The sequence below is a fragment of the Lutjanus erythropterus genome, chromosome 20 (assembly GCF_056507025.1).
Source record: "Lutjanus erythropterus isolate fLutEry1 chromosome 20, fLutEry1.hap2, whole genome shotgun sequence".
Lineage (NCBI taxonomy): Eukaryota > Metazoa > Chordata > Actinopteri > Lutjaniformes > Lutjanidae > Lutjanus > Lutjanus erythropterus.
In genome coordinates, this window is record NC_139336.1 from 22,155,481 (window position 1) to 22,178,417 (window position 22,937).

At 38.3% G+C, this 22,937-nt stretch overlaps 1 protein-coding gene across 3 annotated transcripts in view; it reads right to left on the bottom strand.

Moving 5' to 3' along the window:
* The window catches only part of erbin (erbb2 interacting protein), an 82,202-nt gene that overhangs the window by 45,972 nt on the left and 13,293 nt on the right, over nucleotides 1-22,937 (bottom strand). For all 3 annotated transcript variants that reach the window (XM_084746668.1, XM_084746667.1, XM_084746669.1), the window contains exon 2: nucleotides 19,278-19,352. The gene's annotated coding sequence lies outside the window, so the exon portion shown is untranslated. The remainder of the gene's footprint in view (nucleotides 1-19,277; nucleotides 19,353-22,937) is intronic.

Consider the following 22,937-nt stretch of genomic DNA (forward strand, 5'->3'; position numbering starts at 1 on the left):
TGTATTAATTAGAGGGAATATTCATCATCATCATTCTCATTTTCATTGAAAAATATGCTAAATTGATTATGTTGACTTTTGCAGGGATCTGTACCAAACAAAGATGTTTTCTGAGGAAGCTTTCTTCTATAAAAATACATATATGTAGGCCAGGACGTCGCTGCAGCACGACAATATTCCACTTAAAATCGTATTTTGACACATTTTGCCTTTAACAAACATTGCGCCTCCTACGATTTGAAAATTGAAGTTGACCATATTGAGATTTTCATGAAAGTTTGATTAATTATTCAGCCTAATCTTCAAACAAAACAAATGACCCTGAAAAAACTTCAATCACAACAACAGAGGCTTCAAAGCATTAGGGTCAGTCCTACCATTTTTAAAGATCTTCAGTAGAAACAAATGGGTTCATGCCACAGATAGGTCAGGTAAGTCAGAAAGTATTGCGAGAGAGGCAGACACACATTATTGGTTTTGGTTTTCTCAGGAGCTTTGTTAACAACAACAAAAATGCAGAAGATTGCAAGCCTTACCCTTTAGAAAACAAAACTATGTTGCACAATGTCATGTCAACATGCCAAGAAAGCTGGTAAACAACACTTGAATGATAACCTTGTGAGTCACATACTTTCCCAGTTTGAGACTATAGGCCTTCAAAATAAACATGTGAAAACATTATTGTCTAAACCAATAATGCGTGACATGCTGTTGACAAATGATGCATTTATTCAATTTTTACCAGTTTTGTTGTACATCTATCTCCTACCTCCTTTGAGGCAGTATTGGTCATTCTTCTGTGACATTAATGAGTTATTTCTTCTACAAAAAAAGTTTCCCTTCAAGGAAAATGAAGAGAAAATGAAATGGGCTGGATAACTGTGGCACTGCTAGGCTGGCTGTCGAGCTGGCTGAAGCCCCCCCCCCCCCCCAAGAGTAATCTGGAAGGCAGCACACTAATGAGAACCTCAGTGCCTACAACATAGACAGGCTTATCCACTGACCTACATGTTACTGGAATGATCATCCATCCATCAAGAGCTTCTGACTTTTGAACTAACAAAGTTCAAATCATGCAATGGAGATTTCCAGACATGTTAAGCTCTTGGCAGAGATTTTCTTTCTTAGCCTACTTATTTAAGCAGCACATTTACTTAAATCAGTGGGCTAGCTGTGCAAAAGCTTGGCCTGATAGCTGTGAAATTGTTAAAAACCTAAAAAAAAAAACCCACACTAGCTGTATTTATTCAGAAATTTCAAAATGTGTGGGCATGTGTGAATGGTGAACATGTGACTCTGCAGCCTGGCAGCGATCCCTGTGGCTTCCTCTGTGCATCGCAGAATGAAATAGTCCAGAGGGCAGGCCAGTCACAGATTCCCACTTTATTCTCCCAGTCAGAGCCAGGAAACCACTTCCCTGTCACAACCCCTCTCCTTGTAACTTAAGTGCCTCCTGGGTCAGTGCTGTTGCTAGAGAGACTACGGTCAAGGCTAAGATCAGCTCTCCGACCCCTGAAGTCATACACAAAAACAGACAGCTGAGCTTGCTTAACCGCTATGTAGAAAAGTATTGATTGATGAAATATAGCAGGGCCGTACAAATGAAAATGAATGAAAGCGCACTCTGAAAGAGACAGACAGATTGAGATGTGAGTGTGTGTTTCCCAAAGGTCACAGAGTCCTTCCACAGTGGCCAACTAACACTCACTGACCTACTTCTAGTTTATCCAGTATAATGTGTTGGGAACTAATTAGTAGTTTCTAATGTGTCTCTGCTTCAATAACACCAATCCCAATTAGGGTTGTAAATTTTGTGCATTTTCCTCAACCAGCAGTTAAAAATCTTAATCAATTCTGAATCAAAGTTTCTTATTCTAGTGCCACATTAGTTACATGAACATTAATTCACAAACAATTTAAACAAACAGAATAATGAAAGAATAAGGCTTTACTTTAAACAGCTGCTCTTGTCCACCTGTCCTTATTTCAAAACTACAGTTGCAAATTTTGGACATTTTTATTTGAAACTGCTTACTATTGATTAATCGATTACAATTACTAAATAAAAAATTATGCTTTTTTCCTTCTTTTCTCATTTTCACTTTTTTCCTGTTTATCCCCTCATTTTAAGTTTTCTTATTTGACAAACGCCTCTGCCAGAAAAAACAATGCCAAATGAGGCACAATTACTGCCTTTCCTAGACAATCAATTGTTAAACTGATCGATTAATGTTAATTGTTAATAACCCTGTCCAAAACAATGATAAATGGGGTACAATTACAGCCATTTCTACACTATCAAAGCAGATCAAACCAAACTGAGAAAACCTGTGAGCTCCAGAGAAATGGCACACAAAACATACATTACTGGTTCATCAATTTTTAAATCGGTTAAATCTTAATGGCAATTGATTGATTAATGATCAGTTATTAGTATTCCTAATTACAATATACGTCTAGTCCAGAGATATGAAGTACAAATACTTTGTTCCTGTACTTGCAGAGTTTTCAGCTATGTTTACTTGTGTATTTTTCTACTCCTTCACATTTTCAAAACAGGCTCATTGCTTTGGTTTTAATGCATTGAAGAGGAATTATTGTTGGTTCTGTTTTTTGTTTTTTTTTGCATCATTGCACACTGCCTTCCCACAACCTAAAATGATGGGACAATAACACATAGACAAGGCGTAATAAGAAGAAAAACGATGTAAAAAACATAAGAAGGAAACAGACAAGACAGGGAGACTTGACCGCAGCAAAAAAGGTGACGTTTAGTTATCTTTGCACAGGAAGCAGTGAAACTCTCCTTCAGAAGGCAACTTTTCACTTTTCAGCTACATTTCAGAGCCTGTACTTTTTCAGTTTTACTTGAGAAGAAAGAAGAAGCAAAGTTTAGAAGCTGAATCAGTGCTTCTACTTTCACCAGTTTTTTTTTTTTTTTTTTTTTTTCACAAGTATGAGTATTATCTATTGTTACCTCTGGTCTACTCACCATATTGGTTTGTTCAAAGCCCATAACCAGTCAGTGAAGCTTTGTGAAGAATAGACAAGGCAGAGGTCAAAAGGAGCTACGGGACATATTTGGCACAAGCACACACACATTCATAAGAGCCCAGTGGGTTTTATTGGTGTTGTGTCTGTGTCAAGGTCTATGTGCACATGCATGTTTGTGTGTGTGTGGAATGAGTTAAGCGGAAACGAAAGTGCAGCATTTGACAGAAGCAAGCAGCTTGTGTTATTTATAGTAAATAGTACTTGTCTGGTTGATATGGCAGAATGTGATTAGTACGGGCTAGCTTTTGCCTTATGAAAGGAGCTTTTGATCCAGATTGCAGTGGACTGTTACAGGATTGCTGGGCCACGGCTGAAATTTTATATTTGAGGTTATGGCAACAGAAACAATGCAGGGAGAGGAAGAAAAAAACACACATAACAGCCTGCACAGTCTGCGGGATACACTTGAATTGCCTCTGTCTGTGAAGGAAGAGGAAAGAAAAAGTCACTTCCTCAACGCAGGGCGTAGTGCCAGTAGGCTGTAGCCTTGTTCTCTCACCCTTGCTATAATGCAGCAAATGGGACTGTGTCCTTTAGCATGGAGATCCTCCTTTATTATTCACTGACAAATCAAAAACCAGTAGAGAAAGAAAACTTCAAATGTTCTGTGAATCCAAGTTGGATCTGCATCACAATCGTTTTCTTGGTGAACACATAATTAATGTCTTTTTTTTTTTTTTTTTTTAAATACAATTCAAGTACATTTCATCATGAATGTGTGGCAGAATAAGATAACGCACCACTGTGGAATGCAACAAGTTTGCAAACAAAAGTCTATCTTTATGGAGTTTCCATTTTCAGTGACCTCAGCCTGCTCTGAGATTTGTTAACTTCTCAGAACGTACGTTTAGTGCTTGCCAACACATAACTGTGCAGGATGAAAAAAATGATTTTACACAGGAGACATATGTGATGTAGGCCTAAGAGGAAAATATTACAACTTTAAAACACCTTTTTTCAGTTGCACTTTTATTGTCCTCCAATTGTTGTAACTTAAGTAATTTTTATTTACAATAAAATGTCTATAAAAAGGCTAGTGTGTAGAATTTAGTGGCATCTAATGCACGGCTGCATAATGTGGTAAATAAAATCAGATAATTATTTTGACAGATATTGTGATTGTGATCTGATTCATGATGAGTGGGCTCCGTACCAAACAACAACGTTTTCTTACATTTGGAGAACAAGATGTGTAGACCAGGGCCTCTCTGTAGCACTTTCTCTGCAGTGATTTGAATATTGCACTTGATAAACTGTGCAGCCTAAAACTCAAGTATATCCACTGTTGAGTGCACACCAGAATACGATACCACACTGCTGTGGAATGCAACTTCAGGTTTGCAAACAGAGGTCTATCTTTTTTTCATTTGCAGTGTCTTTAGACCGCTCTGAGATTTGTTAACGTCACAGAACGTACAGTACACTTAGTGCTTGCCAACACATAGCTGTGGAGAATGAATAAGTTGATTTTACACAGGAGACATGCAGTAGATGTTGACTAATAATTGCAGCCTTATATCAAATCGGTTCTTAGTTGACAAGCTACTTTGGTCACAGGAAAATATTCTAACACATTTTAATTTTACTTATAGTATCCCCCAACTGTTGCTATTTAAGTAATTTATATTTAAGACAGCACTTAATTTTAAAGGTGTTTCATCACACATACGATTTGGACACTGCACTTGGCCGTATTGCTATTTCAATAATAATGTGATCAACTGTGCAGTCCTAAACTCAAGTATAATTCACCATGAGTGCACAGTGGAATGCAGCATCAGGTTTGCAAACAAAAGTCTATCTACACAATTTCCATTTGCAGTGACCTTTGACTGCTCTGAGGTTTGTTAACTTCTCGGAACGTACAGTACACTTAGTGCTTGCCAACACAACTGTGCAGAATGAATAACCTGATTTTACACAGGAGACACAGTAAATGTTGACTGATAATTGCAGCCTTATATCAAATTGAGAGAGGACAGTTCTTGGTTGAGAAATTATGTAGGCCTTCTACTAACTTTTCTCAATAAAAGTGACCAAGATTAGCATGGTTATTAGTATCATAGTATTCTTAAAATGAGCTGAAAATGTTCAAAAAATACTAATATACACACTGAAATAATTTCAGCAAGTTTTATATTCAGAACCTCTCAATCATCTGAAATGGCATCATGTCCCTTGCAATGCCAGTGTTTTCACTGATACAGAACAAATCCACATTGCATGCTGGGTCTGTGTCAGTGAGTTTTTCAAAGTGTGGTAATAAAACACGATTTTAATGATGATTCAAATTTGAAATGAAAATACTAATCGTCGGGAGTCTTGCTGTCTTATGTTTCATCCCTATTAGTTATATTACACCTCAATTGTTGCTACTTCAGTGTTTTTTATTTACAGTAAAATATCTTAAATCACATTTTATAAAAGGACCAGTGTGTAGGATTTAGTGGCATCTAGGTTGCCGTGAGGTTGACGATCGCACTATTTGAAAAGCTCTTGCCTCACCCTCCCCTGACAAGCATGTAGGAGAACATATGGTGGCTGCAAAAAACCTGAAAGGCCCCATCTAGAGCCATTGTTTGGTTTGTCCCTACTGTAGAAACATGACGGTGCAACCATGAATGTATAAAGGACAACTGGATGCAGTGTGAGAGGCAGGCCTCCAATCATTCTTATGAGACAGGCTTAGTGGCGCATAAAGCCGACCTCTGTTCTGGATCTTCCACATCATGCAGGCCACTAACCAAGCGCGCTAGAGACTTCCACCAGCCAAGGGACTAACTTCCGGTTCAGCCCTTTGCTAACTTCAATGGGAAGAAAATTATTTAAGCGTGTACCTCTTTCTGACTTTCTAAATGTTACTGGACCTGGTGGATCAAATCCTGATAGTGTGTATCCAGAACAGACGGTTGCATTCAGAGGCAATATCATTTCACAAGATTTTACTTAGACAGGTCTGGTAGGAAAAACACACAAAGTATTTTTGTCCATCCGGCTTTCATCAGTGTTTGCAGACACTGATGAAGACCATGACCTAGTAAAAGCTTGTGAAGTGACATTGCCTCTGAGTGCGACCCTCTGTTCTTGATACATGGATATATGCAATTAATTAGGATAACACACTAGACGGCCAGAACGCAGTGGTAACTCAGTCATTTCACATGAAAACAACTGATCCGCCCTTTTACAGGTGATTCTTTCACAATGTAAGCTTATGGGGAAAAGTGCTCCTTCTGTAGAAATAAATGGCTCATTCTAGGGAAATGGTGATTATACACCAATGAATTTTTGACATTGACATTTTTGCCATATTCTGTCAATAAATCCATCTAAATCTTCTACACTGCACCTTTAAGCGCACTTGGAAATATGTTTGTGTAGTCAGGTGGAAGGGTGGGAACATCTCTTTACTGAATAGCAGTGCACAACAGTCCCTAGTGAGGTCTTTCCTCTGGGTGCCTCATTAACAGCATCACATTCAACTCCAGCTGGCACAACAGGAGAACTGCTGCTTCTCAATAATGCAGTGGGATATTGAGTTAAGAGGACAACAGTTCAGCTACTGACTAATACACACAGAGCCATGTCTCTGTGCTCCATACTCTCAGTCGTCCTGAGCACAGCTTAGACGCAGATCGCTGCCCTGTTTCTTATTTTACCACTGCTGGCATTTTCCCCACAGTAGGGCTCGATAACTAAACATAGGAAGCAATCCATCCATGTATACAAAACCTAAGCAACGGGAAACGATGGCTGGAATTACAGCTGAAAAAGGTAGAAAGACAACCCTGTTGTCAGTGTCTGCAGCGGGGGTATATAACTCAGTGGAACCTGAAGATCCAGTTTTGCTCTCGCTCTGGTTTTGGTTCTCACCAGCGTTCTTAGGTCTCAGTGGTCTTGCGTGACTCCAGAAAACAAAACCATGATTGTTTTCTTTGAATTTGTGGTGAAATGAGGGTAAGTAATCTGATCCGTGACAAAGACAAAGTGCCTTTTACAGCATCTTCCCAATTTTCTACCCTGAGCAGACTAGTTCTGACAGACCGAGGTCTTCATAACAACAAGACTTGCATCCATTTAAACATTTACACGTAGCCTACGCACATTCCTCTATATCAGAATGTGTTTTAAAAACTTTGCAATTCATGCTTTTGAAAATGCAGGACAACACTGTATTATTGTTGCAGCAAAAGGCCACTGTGCCTCATATATATGCACATGCACTAAACAAGCTGAGTTTCTAGGAGAAAATGAAAGTTTCTTTATCTTTGGGACAATTAGCAGTTCATAAAAGGCAACACATTAAAACACAAAACAGGCCTACAGAATACTGCTGTATTTGAAATGCTTGAAAGAAAAGAGTAAGTATATTCTGTATCTGCAGGGGGAAAAAAATGCGCTCACAGTGAGGCCACTATCTGTTTCACAATGTCCTACAATAGCCAGTATTGACAATAAACACAGTGTGTTTAAAGATGCAGTCCTCCCCCATACTGTGATGTACAGTTACACCCCCACCCTAAACAAGTCCACTGAGCTATTTGTTTAGACCATTTTGTGTTGGAGCAAGCGTGGTACAAACAATACTGCTAATGCCTTAATGTTTTAATCTCACGTGTTGTCCTTGGTCACGTCAAAAACACTAAAATTGGTGTAGCTTTCTCAGCGTTTCATTACATTCTATATTGTTGCAGTGTTAACGCTGCCAGCTCCCACGTCTGAAGTCCAGATGAGCAACAGGAGTGAACCGTCCGTTCATAGGGGTCTCACAATTTCAATTCTAAATAGAAAATTGATCAAAAATCAAAAGCAAGATTGGAAATTCTCCCATCATTTTTTTTTCTCTCCATCGCTGCCATCTTGTGAATGTCTCAAGTGTTTTTGTTCCTTCAAAGACAACACAGCGTAACTTACTGGTAGCCTGCGGCTCCAGTGACAGAGTAATCATACTTAATATGTAGCATGTAGCTCATCTTTTTACATGACAGTCGCCAGGTCATAAAATCAATGATCAGTTGATCTACAAGCCAAGACTATATGGCATAGCTGTCAGTTAAAAATCAAAAATTGAATTAAATCGTGACCATAAAATCAAAAGTTAAATCAGGTTGTGTATTTTGAGAATCGTGACACTCCTAATGCTTCATACTGATTGTTTCGTTTTTATCCAGACTACCTGCTGGTCAATGTCAGCGTACACGAGTCCTGTTTTTCAACGCCTTTCTTTTTCATCTATACATAAACGCAAAAACAGTCATCATTACGGATGTGTCCTTGTCCTCCTCCTGCACGCTCTGCTGGCGCCACCCATTGCCTAAACCATAAAGAGTATGTCCAACACGTCAGATGCGGACAATCTCCTGTTGTGTGCCACATGTGTGAAAGGGCAAATTCAGACAATGTCCCGACCCAATTCTCAGGACCTTCTCAGGAGTTTGTTTGTGAAAATGGCTTATGATTTACTGGTTCACAACAAATATTGATTAGGACCTGAAAGAAGTTTTCCACTGATTAAAATGCCACTACTACTGAATAGATTGCCAGTAAGCAACAAGAAATATAAAAATTTAATGGTAAACTTAGTTAAATGTTCATGCTGTTGGATCTAGCGTAAGTGTTGCTGAATGGTCTATAAAAACCCTGCCGATCTTTAAAGAGGTTAAAAAAGTTGCAGCTATGCTACTGACTAATAATATTTTCATCAAGTTAAATGGAGCTTGTATATATTCCAGTGAACCTTTCATTTAGCTATCACATCTAATTGAAACCAACGAAAGTTGTAATGGGATGCATTTTATCTTCTCTTTTACTCTCTGCCCGCTCAGCCCGGCTCACAGTGAAGAGGATTTCAAATATTCTGAATCCAGAGTGTGTTCATTTCGTTTCCCTTTGAGATGACTATCATAATTACTCTAATGAATAATTCCCACGTTATTTCTTTAGACACGGATGGGCCTGAGGCAAATGAATGTGGTCTTATTTTCACCTCATTTGTTCAGGCCTTCACGACTCTGAGGTTATAGAGATGTCATTGATCCCCCAGAGAAGGACAAAGACTTGGAATAAGGCAGGCCACCTGCAAAGGTTATGTCCTCTCTACCATGCAACGAGGGGATTAATAAGCATGTTTATCTTCTGACCTTTTGTGCAAGCTGGTAACCGTCTGTCCTCCAATTCACTTAGTATTGAAATGTCACAATGTAGAAAATATGTAGAGCACAACCCTGGCTTCTTGGCATTATCTAACCAAGGTAATTCTGGCACAATGGACAGGTATTTAACAAAAATAATGTAATATATTTATTTTAGAAATGAATAAAACCCTTTTTAGTACAAGATAAAGCCTAGTTTTGCTTATCTTTGCTCTGAACAGGATCTTGGAGGCCAATCACTGATCACGAGGTCTATCTGAAGCCTTCTTTTTATCGTGTGGCATAATTTATTTAACTACTCTGCTTCACAGTCAGACAACTGAGGACAGAAGCAGTCAGCCTGTAAACAACACTTACACGTGGTAGAGACTCTGCATAGTTTTAATTATTTTAGTGAAATCATTTTCTTGTCTTTTTCTTTGTCATTTGTGACCGCAAATGAAGACTCATTGGACTTTGGACTGTTAAAAGGGACAAAACAATCAACCTGAATTTGTCACTTTGGGGTCTGGGAAACTGTTATGAGCATTTTTCCCACATTTTCTGACATTTTATAGACTAAAGAATAATCGTCACACTAATCTATGAAAATCATAGTTAGTTGCAGCCTTAATTGTGTACAATGTCGCCTGATCTTTGTGTGACTAACAGGGGTGCTCACCAAGTGTTGTCATGAAGTCCATTATGACACGGCTCAACTGTGCTGTGTCTTCTAATGAATGGACTGGTGAGTAATCAGATGCAGAACAGCTTATTTATGAATGGATGAAAGAGATTATTTTACTGGAGACAAAAGTCTACTTTCCCAGTGGAATTTTAGAATGGGTTTTGAATGGCTGCATTTACAATCTTCAACATCTTAGTCCTTCAACCAACAATAACAGTGTGGGCTACTCTCAGACGCAACTAAGGTGTCCCACATCAAACAGTGATCTATCAGATTACTGATAACAGCCTGACAGATGAAATGAAGCAGCACTTTTTTGATTTGATTATTGAAGATTATAATCCTTCTATATACATTTACATGTAGAATTTAAGTTGCTTCTTCATGTCCCTCTTGCCTAAGCACTAATTAGTTCTCACATGCCATTGTTTCGGAGTGACAGGTATGAGTGTGGTGACGTGCACTAGTAGTGTTTACCCTGCTGAGAACCCTTAAGAGTGAAGTGTGGTGTTCGGTGCTGTCATGCTGTTTTGGCCAAGATTAACAGGAGAATAAAAAAAAGAGCATACAAAGAGAAATTCTAGGTTGCTTTTTGCCCATATCCAGAAGGACTAAAAAGGCTAACAACCAAGAAAGAGGGGTACACTTTCAGTTTTACATGGATTCAAACAATTTCATGGACAGTTGCCAAAGTTGCTGCAGTCATTAATGGATGTTTTTTGAGGACAATGAGTTGCTTGCTGAAAATGATGGCACAGAAGAGGGTAAGCATTAACAAACCCCTTTAACTCCACGTCGTGTGGGTTCTTTTGGATGTTTTAGGGTGTGGGGTATCGGAATAAATTTATGAGTTTATGAGTACATGAAGGCTGCTGGTATCTGTATCGGTGTATCCCTAATGGTGATCAATCATTTTTGTAATATTGGGTATGAATCACATGATAAGTCCCCCTTGTTTTACCATAATTAACTGCCAACAACACATATGTATCACAATTAAAACTAGAGAGGCACTCGAAGAGTGCAGACCTCTGCCAAGACCAATAGTTCAGTCCTCTATATCTTCTATGTCTGGATATATTTAGAAAATTATTAGAAAAGATCATTAGCACTTATGCACATGATTTTCAAGCCCATAATAACCTTTAAATAGACTTAAAATAGACTTAATTTGGTAATATCGGCTTTTCACGGCAAACTATTCATTTTAATAACAACAGGCCCGTGCATGCATGAAAGATTTACTTTATTTTACCATAAAAACTGGTATTATAATTAACCAGTGTTAACAAAAGTGAAAAATAACGTATGAGCCATCCCGTGATTTAGATCGGCTCCAAAATGTAATTAATTCTTTAAAGGCGTATTCGACTGCAGTAGTACTACTGCAGTTTTTCCCTGATCCTGCTGACATGACCTCCTAAGCGGAGGTAAAAATTCTATGATACACAAAATATTTTGGGTCAGTCAGCTACAAAACATCATCAAATTCCTGTGAACGTTTTGACTTTGTCTACTACAGTCTTCTACAAGTCTTTCCTGTTTATGGTTTGTATAGAAAGCTGAACTGAAGCAGTATATCTCTGCTCTAAATGCTATTAGGGCTGTTGAACTTAAAATGCATGCCTTCTCTTGCTCGACAGAGAGCCTATGCCCCATTTACAGGTCAAATACTATACTAAGTTTCATGATCAGAAGTACAACCACAACCTTTTTTGGAGTACCTTGTTGTGTCTCTGAAAGCCACTTCCTGGCGACATATAACTGACGACAATTCTGCTGAGATGTGCAACAGGGTATCCTGTGAGACGAGCTCACCACAGCTGTCACTTGATGTCAAATATCAACTTAATTGTCGATGCAAAAAAAAAGGTCAACCTCCATCCCAGAAAGCACAATATTTTAGGTTAATTCTTGCAAATGTCTACCCCGTAAAGGTAGGCTGGCCTAATGAAACAGGACACCAAGGAGGAAAGTCTCATTTAAAACTTCGTTTACCAGCCAGTTCTTTGTAACGAAAGCTGATTTCCACTAAATGTGCGCAGCATAGTGAAAAGTATGTCAGTGTGGCTAATTGAATAATTTCACCCACTTGGTATTCAATGAGCAACCGAGGAAACACTTGTAGTCAGAAAAGCCTTGTTTATTGACAAGAGGGAGCAGATATTTGACTTCTGTACTTGAAAGAGTGCAGAGCTGACTTATCGAATATACTTGCTGCTTTATCAAATGAGCTGGCTGTCTTCTGTAGCAAAGCACCCTGCTCATCACATTCCCCTTCCTCCTCTTTTCCACTCTCTATATGCATGCCTTTTCTCTTACAATCTCTTGATGTCCCATTTCTACAATGGTCGCAATATTTGAGAAGTCTTTATGGACCCAAAGAGTGCTACAAACCCACACGAAAGTCACCCATTTTGTAAACAAAATGCGATAAGCAAAAAGCTCCAACAAGACGAACAGGTCTTCTGCTGACCTGCTAGAGTGGTTTGCATAACTGTTTGCATAAACGTTGCATCATGTGAACTGGCCAACTTTCATTTAAAATAATTTGAAAGGTGAATCCGGACCTCCCCCTTTCCTCTGAAGGCACAGAAAATTGATTAATGAGTTCATTAAAATAACAAGCAAACCTGTTTGGAACCTAAAACAGCTTGCAGGATCTCTAGATGGTGATTTAAATTGTGTTTTTTCTCTGTACTATGGTAAAAAAAAAAAAAAAAAAAAAAAAAAAAAAAAGTACAAATCAATTCATTTTAGATCATATGTCATAAAATTTTTTTGTATTTTTGGGAGAGCAGTTTCTCCCTTGTTAAGACCTAACCAGGGTAAGGAAGGAGAGAGCCCTGTTGGTTATAAATAGTAGTCTGCTCAAAAATCCCTTCTGCCTGTAACCTCTTAATTAAATATGAGATCCAGTAAAATATGAGCCCCTGAGATTCATTTCTGCAGAGAGGAGACCTGAACAATAACATTAGCGCTTATTAACATTGTGGCAATGACTACAGGGGTTGTACTTCATACTGTTAAGCTTTAAAACTGCACATTAACTTCAAACATAGACCGCTCTAAAAAAAATTAAGTTGCTGGCTTGATGTTGCATGAACATGTCTGCCCAAGCAGTAAACAAATATGTTGTCTGATGTAAAAAGGTTACAGACATTTTCAGTTGGATTTCTATGACTGCATATTTTCAAATCAATCATTCTAATAGTGCAGCAGGACTGATTATTTAAAATTATTTAAAAAATAAGTTTCCAGTCCAAACAATCATCTTAAAAAGACAGTGTGGATCTGCTCAACTGTTTGAATTAATTCAGCACCAATTATTTTCATAACTGATTCGTTGGTTTGAGTAATGAGGAGAAAACCTCCCAATTCTCTGATTCTAGCTTCTCTAATGTGAATATTTTCTTGTTTCTTCACTCCTCTATGACAGTCAACTGAATATATTTGGGTTGTGGACAAAACAAGACATTTGAGGACGTCACATTGGGCTTTGGGAAACACTGATTGACATTTTCCACCTTTTTCTGACATTTTATAGCTCAAACAACTAATTGACTATTTGAGAAAATAATCCGTAAATTCAGCGGTATCTAGAGATGAACTTGTCTCTGCCCCCCAGTCCAAGAGTGTAGCAGAAATTACTTTGGCTGCAAAACACACACAGAACGCGGCCGTATCAGGTTTGGTTTGTCCATTCAGGGCTTCTGTAGAAACATGGCTGTAAAACATGGCGACCTAGTTGGAGAACATATTTATGAATAATAGTGTACATTCCACTCCTCCAATATTCTGCCAATAAATCCCTGTTAATCTCACACACTGGACCTTTAATGCAGGGAAAACTTAGCACTATACATAATCCACTGCATTAATGATAAGTAATACCTCCTTGCAACCTGCAAAAACAAGGGAATGTTTTCCTGTCTGATGCATGTAATAACAACTGTGTAAACTATGAAACAGCACAAATATACAACAGGCAGCTGTTAATATCTATGATAATGGCAAAAAAAGAAAACAAAAGAAACAATGGCCCCATTTAGGTGACATTTTGCACGTCCCCTTTTGCCTTTGAAATGTGTCTGTTGGTTGAAATCTGCACTTAAACTTCAATAGTTTGCTATTTCAAAGTAAAAACCTTCCAGCCACAACATTTACCAACTCACACTTCTCTCCATGGATATTCTGTGAAACATTACAGGGAGATAATGCAAAGCTGAGAGTCAGGTTATATTTTATTGATGCTATTCAGTTTTCTTCTAAATTGGATTATTTCATTTTGCTATGGTGCAGCATGTGACACGAGACATATATAGCAGTATACATAAGCGTTAAGGTTGATTCTGCCTGGAAAACCTCATCCATTCTCCATTAACATCACTCCCACGTGACACTTTGAATATACAAAGTTATCTTATTTACCGCAACAGTTTATTCTGCACCATGACGTACAAGAGAAGCAGCCGATTAGCGTTTACAGTAAAATAAGTGTGCCGATATGAATTTACAGTGAGTTCAAGTGCTACAGACCAGTGCTGCTTGTCTCATTTCCAACTCACAGAGCTCAAGAGGAGCTGGAGGGCTATCTGCACATGATCTAGGCTACTCACACAGATGGCGATGAATGGAAAAAGCAGAGGAATGGATAGAAAATTAGTGAGCCAGACTTTAAAAGCAAGAAAAAAAAATGTATGCAGCACACAGTTAAGGTAAAAATCTGGTTTTGCTTTGTGAGGAAATCAGATGAACAAGTCTTCTCAAATTTATCTACTGTAACTTAAAAGAGAAATAGACATTGTTTCAGGCAGTAAAAGAAGTTCTTAAAAATCTCTATCGGTCATATCCATGTTTGAAAGATGATGCTTCTCTAGTAAAGAGAGATCCAGGTCTAAGTATCAGATACAGTTGCTTTTCTGTTTGTGTGTTTTTGTGGCCATGTGAGCGAGAAAGACAGAGGGAGTGAGATGCAGCTTGCCAAGTCTCAATAACCAGGTCAGACACATTCAGGTCAGAGGCACGTATCCATGCAGACAACTGCCGCATTTTCCTTGTTAGCTTACTGGAGAATATGGAAATGGATAACTTTCCCCCAATGTCTTGTTAAAGTCATAAAGTCTGCTCATTAAATGCTGTTTTAAAACAGTTAACAATGAAAAATCACGTGGAGAAAAGGGTCAAGCATACAGTCTCGCCAACGCTCAAACATAACCTCACAGAGAACAACAGTCCTTTGATATCCATAAAGCACAGTAATTAATTTATTTAACATGTTACATGGATGCTTTGAAAAAATGCTTAATTTATTTTAAAATAATATAGATTTTTTAAAATACTTTTTACTTACTTTACTTATTTCTTATTAAAAACAAATATGCATAGATGCGATTGTAAAACACAGAATATCAATATATACATTAAAAAATAGTCCCTGCTCATTTATCAGAAATTACTTTTGTATTAATCTGTATTTAGAAAGGACCTATTGAGGAAAAAAAGCAATTATGAGACAATTTTTCTCACCGATTCGAAAAGCACACTGAACCGAGTTTTCTTATGGGACAAACAGCTTGTTTTAAAAGAAAAAATTATTTCGATAACTGAGTCTTTCTTCATCTTTGCTTCATGTTACCTTCACAATCAACAGCCTCTAGTTAAACTGAACTCAGTGAGACCAAACTGATGAATCATGTACCTCCGGAGAAAATCTGGGGACAGGGCCCCCATGACAACCTGAAGCAGAAGGTAGTTTTCTTTAAGGTGGCTATAACTGATATTTTCTGCCAATGTGAAAGGCGTTACTCGTAGTGATGAACCTACAAAAAATTCTCACATAAATCAACATTTTCCCTCGGCTTAACAGAGCTAAATTACATGTTTCAACTCATTGTTAAGTTGTGCGGACAAAAGTTCACTGTTTTGGTTCATGCTTTCTGTTTGCATAGCTATGATTTTGGCAGCGGCAGGCAATGTTGTGTAACTATGACTAGCACCCACCCAGCTGCCTGCTGGGCAGTGAGGTGAGATCCACAGATAACGTTACTGCACCAAATTACTTAATTATCAAAGCCTAAATTAAAAAACAAACAAACAAGAGAATGGCTAATACCACAAGTCAACGTAAGTAACTACAGGGGAAATGAATTTGTGACAGCCCTATACAATGCTGTCAGTTTAAATCTTCCAAAGCCAAACAAGGTACTGTACCGTATCATCCAGAAAATTCTGCAGGTCTAATTATGGCAAAATTGCGTCAGAGCCAAAAGCACTGTCAGCTGAATCTTTGTGCATGGAATAATCAATTAGATGTTCTGGTAAGATATTAGATCACATGCATAAGGATAGTTAATTCAATCAGTAGATACTGTCTATCACTAGATTCATCTGTTTTACCAATTAATTAGTAGATAGGAAGGTATAAGGAACCCAAGTATGGAAAATCAGCGTATAGCACAAGGCTGGCAATCAAGTTCAAACAAAAACTTTCATTCGCTGAGAGCACATTTCAAAATCTCTGGCATATTCTAAAATACATTTCTCTCTACTGATGAAAAGATATTATGTCAAAGAAGAAACTGGAGGAAACTCAACTTCTCGAATGCAACAGCAGCTCAGCGGTCCTGCACACTTTGAGACAGGCACTGAAAGATAAAGCTGTAACTTCTTGAGAATAGATAAAACAGGACTATGCTGGTATGACAAATGACAGATTGTCAACTTCTAAGATTGAAAAATAATTAATCACGCATTATCGTTTTCAATGTTTGCAGAATTTTAGCCCAAGTGCAGGTGAAAAGAGGACTTCCATACAGACATGAGCTCCTACTTTCTGTAAACTGGTGTTGCATACAATAAAAGAAATTAGGAGATGTGTCCCTACTCTCTTATTAAAAGCACTGTATGCCTGTTTATATACTGTAGCCCTATATATATTTACATATCATCATCTAGTGGTGAATTTTGCAATTTGGTGTTGATATATGAAAAAGAAAAAAGAAATCCATATAGTGAAATACAGAGACAAGTATGTCGACCTTGGTTTAGATACAGGTATCAAATGCAGATTGATACAAAGCCTGCAGCGGTGTGAAAGTTATGCAAACAAAGCGGCTATGACTTACGGGAAAAGAAAAGTAGTCGAACAAGTACATGTGGAAATGAAATGTTGCACTTAAAAACCCCTCCAGCTTTTAAAGACAAACCTGTTCCTGTCAGAAAAGCTAAGAGACAAAGCGTCCTGTCATCTCGTCTTGTCCTCTTCACTATTCGGGTCATAAGACATGTGCATCCATACGAGTGTCCTCGAGACAAACTGACTTTACGGTTTAGGGGGAGTGTCTGGATGTCTAGAAATGTCTTATCTGTAGGCAATGTTTTGGACACACAGGCCAGACTGGAAAAATGTAATAAACCAGTTATCCAATCACAATGATATATTGTGCTTTACATTAGTGTAAGTGAAAATGGCAGGATATTGCTGAATAATACCATTTAAAAAGCAGAAACAGAGTGGCAAAGGAGGGACAGACAAAAGCAAATAGGCTAACTCCAGCTTTTTTTTTTTTTATCTAAACAGCTAACTATTCAGTCAGACAGCAGTTTATTATGAAAGCAATGCAATTAAGATTTCAAGCATTTTCAAGCACTTCATCCAAAATCCAAGCACTTTTCAAACCTTGAAAACATTACTTTAAAATTCAAGAGTTTTCCAGTAACCATATGAAGACTGATTATGAAAAAGCAAACTCATTTGCTGAACAGACCACTTGATTCCACTTCCAATTTTTAACTCACAATTTGAATTTTTGATGATCAAACCTTAATTTGTAATGATCAACAGCTCACTTGTTTTATGACCTGACAACTGTCATTTACATTTTTAAATTCCTCTTTAAAAAGAAGACAAAAAGACAAGTCTACATGATACCATGTTGGTATAAATGCTGGTAAGTCACTCTATGTCATGTGTCATGCCTAGTGTTGCCGTTTTTCTCCAGACACACGCTGGATGCTGCAAGTTGGCAGGGGTGGAGAGAGAGAAAAAAAAAACAACAGCATTCAATTGCCTTTCCCGTATTGTTTTTAAATAAGTTCACATTTTGGCCACCAAAAATGTACTTTTTCCACCAAATTAAGGGGCTTGGTGGCACATGGGGTCAGTACTTAAAAATATTAGTGTCCATCTGTAGCATGAACTTTCTGGAAGATCAGAAGTAAAGCTCTGTGCAAGGACGACAGAACAACAATCAGCACCATGAGGGGACTTTTTCACAAGTCAGCCTCTTTCCAAAATGCAGGCCTTAAGGCAGCCACTGCTGCAAGTATTTCAGTAGCCACAATGAACAAATGTGGGGAGAACATATCATGCTGTAAATTATGTATTGGTCATGCAATATTTTTAAAGTAGGTTGAATAATAATACTAAGAAGCGGTCCTAAGAAGAAAAACATACAATGCACAAACACATAACAGAAGACTTCACCCATCTGTGGTTTGCATTGGACATCTTAAAAGGTGGTTTATTCCTTTTGGATCCAGTATAATATCTCCCTTGGGACTATAAATTTCGTGTATAGCCTTTTCATTTTGAAGAGTTAATGTAGCATGCAAGGAGTTTTCATGCCTTTTCTCCTTGATCATAACATGACAACTTTAAATTTATTCAGGGTTCCTAAGGGTTTATTAGAGGATGTTAATTCGTGCTGTAGCCCAGGGGAATCTTTGATAGCTAGTTTTCTTTCAAGTTTTAATATCTCCTCTTCAATTTTTGTCGTTTTATTTCGAAACGCTTTAGTTCTTGAGCTTTTGTAACATATTGTTTGTCCTCTAACATATGGCTTGAAGGCCCTCCCATGGTTAAATCTGCATGGTATTCAGTTTATCAGTGCTAAATATTGTGGATCTTGCAGCCAGTTTGTATTGAATTGCCATCAAACAAGACTCCTGAATTTTTAACTACCTTGTATTCTATTGTCAGTTAGGTCTGAGGTAACTATGCAGTTATAATATAATTTTTACCTTTTTAAGATGAAATAGGATGCTGAGTGCGCACAGAGCTAGTTTGGCAGGTGTATCATGTAACCTGGCCTCCAGGTGAACAGGGTGGGGCATTCTTGTTGTTTCTTGTTAGAGCTGGACTAATGTTTGACACGGTTTACATCACTTCCGTGAGAGCAAAACGGTTCATTCAGACATGCTTTCTTCAAGAGATGGAAATCTACACCACAACAGATTCGGGCTATTGCTGATGTGTCACCTAACTGCTGAAAGCACAACAGGCTGTTTAATGCCACAACACAGCATCAATAGCTATATAACAAGCAGGGCAGAATTACATAATAAATAAAGAATAAATAGCAATAGGAAATTGCTTGACATGATTGGGCTGCCTTACATACCTTGTCATTTAGGACTCAAGCGCCTGGATCCCAGTGGATGGCAGATGATAGATCCAACAGCAACAATTTGCTTATCTAATGAAAAAGCAGAAAGACAAAAGACAACATAAGCACTCAAACATAAAGCAAACACCAACAACCCCCAACTGATTAAGATAAACTGGTAGGCCTAACTCTTGGAATCCATTTTCAATAGTGTTTCATGGCAGTTGTCCTTGACCTGTACCCTTCAGTGAGAAACAGAGCTGTGAATTATATGGTAACCTTCAACACCACACTACCATTATACTGTGCATGCCCCACAGAAATGATAAACAGATAATCATCTGTTTATCATTACGTCTGCAACTGAACAGGAAACATTTCCTCTTCTTTTTTTAAACAATTTCACTGTATTATGAGATTCCTTCTGAGTTAAACATACAGAAATGTGACCATGACCAACCAGAAATCAGAAAGTTGTGAATGTGATACAGGTGCCAGTGTATTAATGACTTTATAGTGTCTTGTATGGGTGTAGTGATGCGTGTTGTGTGTATGCCCTGAACTGTTTAGTACAAGACATTAGGTTCAGGATGCTACGTCCTTGCATTGGTGTGACCAGAAATTCTAGAGCACAAGTTCCACCCTGAGAGATTCAGCAGAGCAAGATCAGCTGTAATACTAATCGGTCATCCAAATGACAAACACAAATGAGAAACCAGAGCTGGAGGATGCTCCCCTGACATTTAAATCTACTGTAAGTGAGCATTATTATCTCAACTGTATGCCGACATTGTCGACTACAGTCGTGTATGTCAATGATAACTGCTTTTGTTCTTCCATATATTGTCCCGGAAATAATAGCGATAAATGATATTTTCATTTTAAGATCAATTTGTGCCACTGATATCATGGCATAATAACAGAAGTACATCAATTAACTTTTTAATTCTGAAGAATATTCAGACATTGTAAGTAAATAAAATTGACTCTTGGGCTTTATTAACAGAAACTGTACTTAAATAATAACAGCAATAGTTTTTGTGTTTATTCAGTTTTTAGGCACTGTCACTGTGACACTGGCCTTAAAACTTATGGTACGGACAACCCTGCGATTATGTTGGCTTATGGCTTAAACAAACATGTATGTTAACACAATGGGTAATACTGAGATCTACAAAAAAAATGGCAATCATTCATGCATATTGTACGGTCAGTCAAAACATAATTATTGTGACAGGCAATACTTCTTCCCATAGTGTTCAGGCAGCCTTTCACTATGGATTCAGACCAAAGTAATATCTTATTCTGCAGGAGGTGCTTATTATTGTGGATACGCAACCTTCGTCAGATATAGAGAACACAGAAGTTAAACATTTGGTCAAAATAGTTGAGCTCTGTGACACTGACTACGTTCACGTGCACAAAATATTCTGAGTGATGCCCCTTTTCCAAAAAGGACAAAATTCCTAATAAGCTGTTTACACGGCTAATGAAAATGAATATTCCACTTAGGGCTTATATTCCCATTTACATGCAGCAATGTCGACTCTGATTACGGAAAAGTGAAACAGCTGGAGCCACCTGAGCCATTTTGCTTCTTTAGTATTCTTTCAAAGTTTTCCACTGGTGGCAGACTTGTAAGACCGTGTGAGTGGCTCTGTGTCTAAAATTGTGTTTGTATCCCACATCTTAACCGGATCATGACAGTATATCAGCATTTGAGGCCTTAAAAGTTACACTAAGAATTATAGCCAATTAGCCACATTTTTCTAAATAAATGACAAAAACATTTTCTGTACCAAAAACATATTGAACCAGCACCCAAAAAATGAGATACACACTACACCATGAATTTTGTACACTGTTACACCCCGTAGTCTCTTGCAATACATATTGTTGTATTGATCACTGGTCTAATCCCTTGTGAGTGGTGGTGGAAAACTGCCAAAATCCAAACCGGATAATGGGATTAGATTAAGCTCCTGTAAGATCTTTTTTTATATGTTCCATGGTGCATGTTAATTAGCAGTCATATTTAGGTCAAAAGAACCACTTTCTTTCTCATCATGTTAAGTTATGCTTGTTAAGGCTTGGCTTTGCAAGTGTGGAAGCTAATGTTCAGTATGCTCGACAAAAAACTTGATTTGTCAGCAAATACTTCAGTATCGACACAGAGCTGTTAAATGGAGGTGGAATATATTAAGTTTAGGATATACCGAAATAGCCAGGCTCCTCCTATATGCCTTCTCCTGCCACACACAAGAAGCACCGATAAAAACACAAGCTATTTTCATTTTGTTGCTAAGGACTGTACTGCTAAAGCATCAGTGACACAGACATGTTCAAAATGTTCTCATTTTGCTGAAACCTGTCTATTTTATAATGGTAATCCAGCTCATCTAAAACAGCAAGAACCTGAACAAGACCCAACCTTGAAATGTGACATAAGCTAATCTTGTTCCTCAGGTCACAGCACAACACAAGAGCATTGTCTGTGCATGTCTGGAAAAGCATTAGCCTTGCCAGCTGATCGGAGACAAACTGAGCCAGCTAAAAAGATAGGATCATCCCTCTGCTATCCTCGTTGAATACAATAGAGCTATAGAAAGAGAGCAGGAAAGAGGGAGGGAGAAAAAGAGGGGAGGAGAAACAGAGGGAGAGAAAGAGAAATTTTGACTTATTCATAGGATCTCCCAATCAGCTGCTAACACTTTGGATCACACTGACACTCATTAGTTTCTGCTCCACTTCCTCTTGGGTGCCTTTATCCTCTTCTCTTCTATTCGGGATACTGAATCTTGCCAAACAAAAGTTCTCTCTCTCCGTCACATGCTGGAATAAGGCAAGGGAAGCGTCAATTTTTAAACTGGAGTGTTGTTGGTGGGGGAGGGGGGGCATTGCAGCAACACCAACAGCCTCTTATCCTTTGCAGCTTTTTGCCTTTCATCCGCGCAGCGCCATCAACAATGCAGCTATACCGTGAAACTAAAAGTAGACTGTGAAGGAAATCACCTGAGCTTTGTTTACATGAGCGCTACCAATGAGGAAGTAGTTCGTCCTGTTCACATACACAATAAGATTTATGTGCTTCTGCGTCAGAAATCGTGTTCTCATAAATTAATAAACATTTAAAAAGTGTAGCTGATAAAAATGTACCAAGAGACCAATAGCTAAGCCTGGGCAGTGAAATGTTAGCAACATGTATTGGCGATAGAAACAACATCAATAGCAATAAGAAAACAGTTTGATAGTTTCACTTAAATGCAAAGCTAGCATGAAATAACATAATGAATTTGCCCTGGCTCATAAACAGCCTGTCATATCCCTTGATAACGGAGGACGCTATGAGTGACACGCAAACAGACTATCATTTAAGAGGTGTGTTCTGTAATTGCTCTATCGACAGATGAGGACAACAGAAACAGCGTGGAGTGATAACAGAGAGGAAATTGTGCATTAAAAAAAGAACAGGTCAGCTCGCTGCTATGATAGTTTTTTGTGCTATCTTAGGTTGGATAACTATGGTTAGGGGCTGAGGGGGTCCAGCGTACACCTGCTGCTCCTTTGCTGAGAGGTGAGGTCATTTGAGGACTGTCCAGCTGGGAAGAGACCCCTGGGAACATCTCAGGATCCCCCAGGAGAAGCTGGAAAGTGTTGCTGAGGAGAGGGACGTCT